This window comes from Triturus cristatus, chromosome 8 (assembly GCF_964204655.1).
Source record: "Triturus cristatus chromosome 8, aTriCri1.1, whole genome shotgun sequence".
NCBI lineage: Eukaryota > Metazoa > Chordata > Amphibia > Caudata > Salamandridae > Triturus > Triturus cristatus.
In genome coordinates, this window is record NC_140591.1 from 1,513,634,237 (window position 1) to 1,513,640,236 (window position 6,000).

Below are 6,000 nucleotides of genomic sequence, written 5' to 3' on the forward strand. Positions count from 1 at the left end.
AAAAAAACGATGGATTTAGGCCCAGAACTCTGTACTGGGGTGAATGTATGACATTGTTCTGCATTCTGTCCATCACTTGTTGTTTTTGCATTTGTCACCCCGAGTGGGAAGGGTATGCTCAGACGTGAGTCCCTTGCTCTCCATGCCACTGGAATCAAGCTATCCTGGCTGACGAGGGCTGAAATGCCAGAAACCGGTCCTAGGAAGCTTGTTTCTGGTCCAGGGAAGGCATGGCTTGGCAGTTCGGGCTGGACTGTTCCCATGAGGCACAGGGTCAGACTGATTTGCATATGGCCATGTCTGAACTGGGGTGGCAGAGTGGGCTAAAAAATGGTGATGGATCAAACCCAGATCTGTTGACTGGGTGTGAGTGTTTGATTGGTTCTGATGCTCCGTCCATCGCCACCCCCTTTTGTACAGCTTTGTTCGCCATAAGTTGGCAGGGTATGCTCAGACGTGAGTCCCTTGCTCACTTTGCCACTGGATTCAAGCAAGCCTGGCTGAAGACGGCTGAAATGCCAGAAACCGGTCCTAGGAAGCTTGTTTCTGGTCCAGGGAAGGCATGGCTTGGCAGTTCGGGCTGGACTGTTCCCATGAGGCACAGGGTCAGACTGATTTGCATATGGCCATGTCTGAACTGGGGTGGCAGAGTGGGCTAAAAAATGGTGATGGATCAAACCCAGATCTGTTGACTGGGTGTGAGTGTTTGATTGGTTCTGATGCTCCGTCCATCACCACCCCCTTTTGTACAGCTTTGTTCGCCATAAGTTGGCAGGGTATGCTCAGACGTGAGTCCCTTCCTCACTTTGCCACTGGATTCAAGCAAGGCTGGCTGAAGACGGCTGAAATGCCAGAAACCGGTCCTAGGAAGCTTGTTTCTGGTCCAGGGAAGGCATGGCTTGGCAGTTCGGGCTGGACTGTTCCCATGAGGCACAGGGTCAGACTGATTTGCATATGGCCATGTCTGAACTGGGGTGGCAGAGTGGGCTAAAAAATGGTGATGGATCAAACCCAGATCTGTTGACTGGGTGTGAGTGTTTGATTGGTTCTGATGCTCCGTCCATCACCACCCCCTTTTGTACAGCTTTGTTCGCCATAAGTTGGCAGGGTATGCTCAGACGTGAGTCCCTTGCTCACTTTGCCACTGGATTCAAGCAAGCCTGGCTGAAGACGGCTGAAATGCCAGAAACCGGTCCTAGGAAGCTTGTTTCTGGTCCAGGGAAGGCATGGCTTGGCAGTTCGGGCTGGACTGTTCCCACGAGGCACAGGGTCAGACTGATTTGCATATGGCCATGTCTGAACTGGGGTGGCAGAGTGGGCTAAAAAATGGTGATGGATCAAACCCAGATCTGTTGACTGGGTGTGAGTGTTTGATTGGTTCCGATGCTCCGTCCATCACACCCCCTTTTGTACAGCTGTATACTTGCACTCAGTTTATTTGTGCGTGTGCATGTACATGGTACAATACATGGAGGGCCACTGGTTCCATTTTGGTACACCTAAGCCTGTATGGTGAAACATGAGGAAAGGGAGAAGAGCAATGCCCCCAGACAGATTTGTTTATTGCATCATTCCTGTAAGATGGATGGTTCACACACTGGAGAGGGGAGAGCCAGGCTTCTCATGAACACTTAGAAGCATGATCTTTGATTCAGCGAGAGGTCACAAGGAAGGGGCCTGAGCACATCTCCAAAATTAGTTTCAGCTGCTAAGAGAATCAGAAAGAGTAGGGCTTGACTGACATCCAGGTGTGAACTCTACACTCAGGACCGAAGTTATGGGACTATCAGCTTTGGAGTTGCTCTTGGTCCCAACAAACTTTTTTCAGAGGAAGAGAGAGCAGAGGAGTGGACACTTCAAAAGAAGAAGACCCCAACATAAAACGTGAACGACTCAGATCCTAAATTACATTTAGTGTCTGGAAATGGACTATTCGAATGGGGTTTAAGACCCCCAAAATTGTCATCTGTTAAACAGCCAGACGGGCCATGTGAGGAAGGAAAGCCTGGCAATACTTCTGCCTGTGACTTGGACAGAGGTCCAAGGCCTGCTAGTCTCCTTGCTGGGTGAGGGGGCATCACCCAGGGAATCTAATACCACATGTCCTGGGGCAAGACACACCAGTGTCTGCTTGCATGCAGAGACCGGGGTGCCCTGTGAAAAAGTGGAGACCCTTGAAGGGAACTCGGTCCAGTGGAGAGCCCTTCCAAATGGACTCGCTTTGCAAGGTGTGAGGAGATGGCTGCTGAACTTATCAGGTCATTGCCTCTATGTAGAACAAAGTCAGCGACCACTGTATGCGAGAGAAGGGCTTGCATGAACTAAGCCATGTGTAGCCCTGCACCGATCGTGCCGGAGCTCTACATAGTGCCAAGCTGATTACCCCATATGCAAGGAGGCACCACCATACGAAGACTGCCATACGGTAAGGAAATTAGCCTTTTGCCATAGTGGGCCATGACTCCGTCTTCCAAGAGGGACCATGACCCGGGACTTCACTTTGACGATTGGGCAGGAGCCCATGTGCTATGAAGATATGGTGATCCTGTATACCAGAGGGAGTGACAAGGCAAAATGAACAGATGATAGACGGAATGCAGAAAAATGCAAGCATTCGCCCCCATCACAAATCTGGATTTAATCCAGTGTTGCTTTCCTCACCATGCCACACCAGTTTGGAGACAGTCATATGCAAATCAGTCTTGACCCTGCTCTTCAGTCTAGCCAGAACTGCCATGCCAGGTCTTCCATGATCCGTAAACAAGAATACTGAGACCAGCTTTGGGGTGTCACCCCTTATCAGCCAGGCTAGCTTGAATCCAGTGGCACAGTAAGCATGTGACTGATGTCTGGGCATACCCTTCCCACTTAAGGTTATAAAAGTTTAAAAAAAGATGATTGACGGAATGCTGAACAATGCAAAGATTCACCTCTGTCACATATCTGGGTTTACTCCATTATTTTCTTACTCACCACGACCAGTTTGGAAACAGACATATGGAAATCAATATTGACCCTGCTCCTCATTGGAACAGTCCAGCCCAAACTGCCAGACCAGGTCTTCCCTGGAGCGGAAAAAAGCACCCTGGGACCGGTTTCTGGGTATCACTCCTCACCAGCCAGGCTAGCTTGAATCTAGTGGCACAGTAAGCATGGGACCCACATCTGGGCACACCATTTCCACTCAGGGAGACAAAAGCAAAAATAACAGTGGGTGTGGTGAAGCAAGCAGCTTAGGCCCACTTCCAAGAGTCCAGGACCTGGGTGGCACCACTTGGCAGGGCAGACTCACAGATGGCAGAGTCCTGTTGTAGGAACAGGTTAGATGGAAGGCTTTTATGTCTCTGAGACTTCAGATCAGGAATCCAGCCAACTAGCCCTTGGAGTCACTCTGGGGTCTGGGGGTCTAGTGATGCATGTCCAGTCCTTCTTACCCGGACCAGGAGGGCAGCAGACAGCAGGTCAGCACAGCAAGACAGCAGTTTTTCCAGAGCAGCAGTCCAGCAGAGAGGCAGTCATTCAGCAGCACAGCAGTCCTCCTTCCTGGCACTGTATCTACAGGTCCAGAAGTGTACTTAATTGGTGGTGTCTGAGTTCCAGTACTTATACCCAGTGGTGCCTTTGAAGTGTAAGAGACTTCAAAGACATGCCTTTGAAGAACACTGAGGTCCTCTTTTCCTATACTGGCTTGAGACTCACTGCAGGGGGCTATGTAGCCCAATGTGTGACACAGCCTATTCTTGTATGAGTGAGGCTGGGTCTAGCCCTCCCTCTCATCCTGCAAGGATAGCCAATCAAGTCATACCTAATCTCCTGTGACTCCTTAGAGGGAATACACAAAGCCCAGCTGTTACCCACCCCAGACAAGTAATCAGAGACAGGAAGCAGGCACCAAATGGCTAAATTAATAAAATGCCAACTTTCTTAATGTGGCGTTTTCAGAATTGCAATTTAAAATCTGACTTCATCATAAGTTTGGGTTTTAAATTGTGATTCCAGAGACACAAGAGTTGAAGGGTGTATCTCTAATCAATTGAGAATTACACTTATAAATTGTAATAAGGTAATTCCAATGCTATCCAATGGGAGAAATAGGGCTTGGAGCAGTCAAAAGTGAATTTAAGACTTTTTCACTACAAGGTCATGTCAAACAAAAAAGTACATGTCCTCCTTTTTAAATACATTTCACTCTGTCCTTTGGGCTGTCTAAGGCCCACCTTAGGGGTGACTTATATGTATTAAAAAAGAAGTTTTGGGTCTGGCAAGAGGTTTAACTTGCCAGGTTGACATTGCAGTTTAAAACTGCACACAGGTTGTGCAATAGCAGGCCTGGGACATGTTTAAAGGCTACTGAAGTGGGTGGCGAAATCAGTGTTGCAGGTACACTAGTAGCATTTAATTTACAGGACCTGGGCCCATGCAGTACACTCTACTAGGGTCTTATAACTAAATTAAATATGCCAATTGGGTATGAGGCAATGTTATCCTGTGTTAAGGAGAGGAGAGAGCACAAGTAATTTAGCAGTGGTTAGCAATGGTAAAGTGCACAGAGTCTTGAAGTCAACAAAAAAGATTTCAGCAAAGAAAGGAGAGGAGGAAGACAAAATGTTTGGGGGTGATCATGCAGAAAGGGCCGTTTCCAGCAACCGGTGATAGCAATTATGTTACAAGTGGGTGAAGGGACCTGAGAGGGCCTAGTTGCACCAAACTAGAAGCTATGGACATTTGGGATTGGGACCCAGATGTCTGAACCACATTTGTCCAAATGCTATGGGATTTGTGCAGGAAGTATCAGTGGAGGAACATATCTTCTCTAGGGGATACTGAAGCCTTCAACACTGTGAAAGAGAAGAGGTACTGTAAGCCTGAGGAGATACTTTCTGGGACATTTTTGTAGCCAGTGGAGAGGGCATGGAGTATCCACTTACCAGGGCTGAGATTGAGCTCAACGGCAAGGCGGACATGTGTAAGGGAAAAGCAAGGTGCTAGATGTCTCTTGGGCAATGATTTGATTGCCCCTGACTTGGTACCTGGACCAGAAGCCTTCCTGGCTTGCAGAACATCCGCTGTGTTGACTAGAGAACAGGCTGCACATCAGTCTCAGAGAGGGACTGGCATCATAATTGATTTGCAAGGACAATGACAGGGTAGTTTTCAAGAAGGGGCAGACACGGGGAAGGCAATACCCATGGAGGTCATCACTTCTGCTCAAGAAGGAGGAGGGAAGGATAGGCTCCTGAAGTAGACATATTGCTAGAGACTGGGTCAATTCCAGAGCTACAGGTTGTGCTGGCTGCTGGGGGCCGTACCTGGGGAGATTTCTGCAAGGCACAGGAAGATTGCCCGATGCTTGTGGGATTTCGGAAGGAAGCCCAGGAACAGGTAAGCAAAGGAGTGTTCAGGAAAATCTTTGTTGGCTGGGAGGGAGGCCTCCTTTATAGGGAGCTGGTAAATCCTGAGCCAGGAACAGGTAATAGGCTGGTGGCTCCATTAATAAACAGGAACCTCCTGTAGTCACTGGTCCATGAAATGGCCTTAGCGTGACACTTAGGAATAAAAAAAAAGATAGGTTGGACCCTCTTTTCTACTTGCCAGGGATGCAGAGAGACACAGAGAGGTTTTGTACAACCTGTCCTGCTTGCTTGATGACTGGTAAGACAAGAGGGAAGACTAAGGCACCATTAGTGCCACTATCAGTTGTAGCTATTCCATTTGAGCAGGTGGGAATGGACATAGTTGGTCCATTCGACCTCACTCTCAGTCAGGCAACAAGTATATCTTGGTCATGGTAGATTATGGCACTGGTTACCCTGTAGCTGTATCTCGGAGGAGCATGAGTGCAGGTGCGGTAGAAAGACCTCTTCTGGTGATCTTTTCTAGGTTTGGATTTCCAATGATGATAATTATTGACTGGGGAACCAACTTCATCTCTTCTTACATGAGAAAGATATGGGAGAAAGCTTGTGTGACATACCACTTCTCCATGACATACCCACCCAC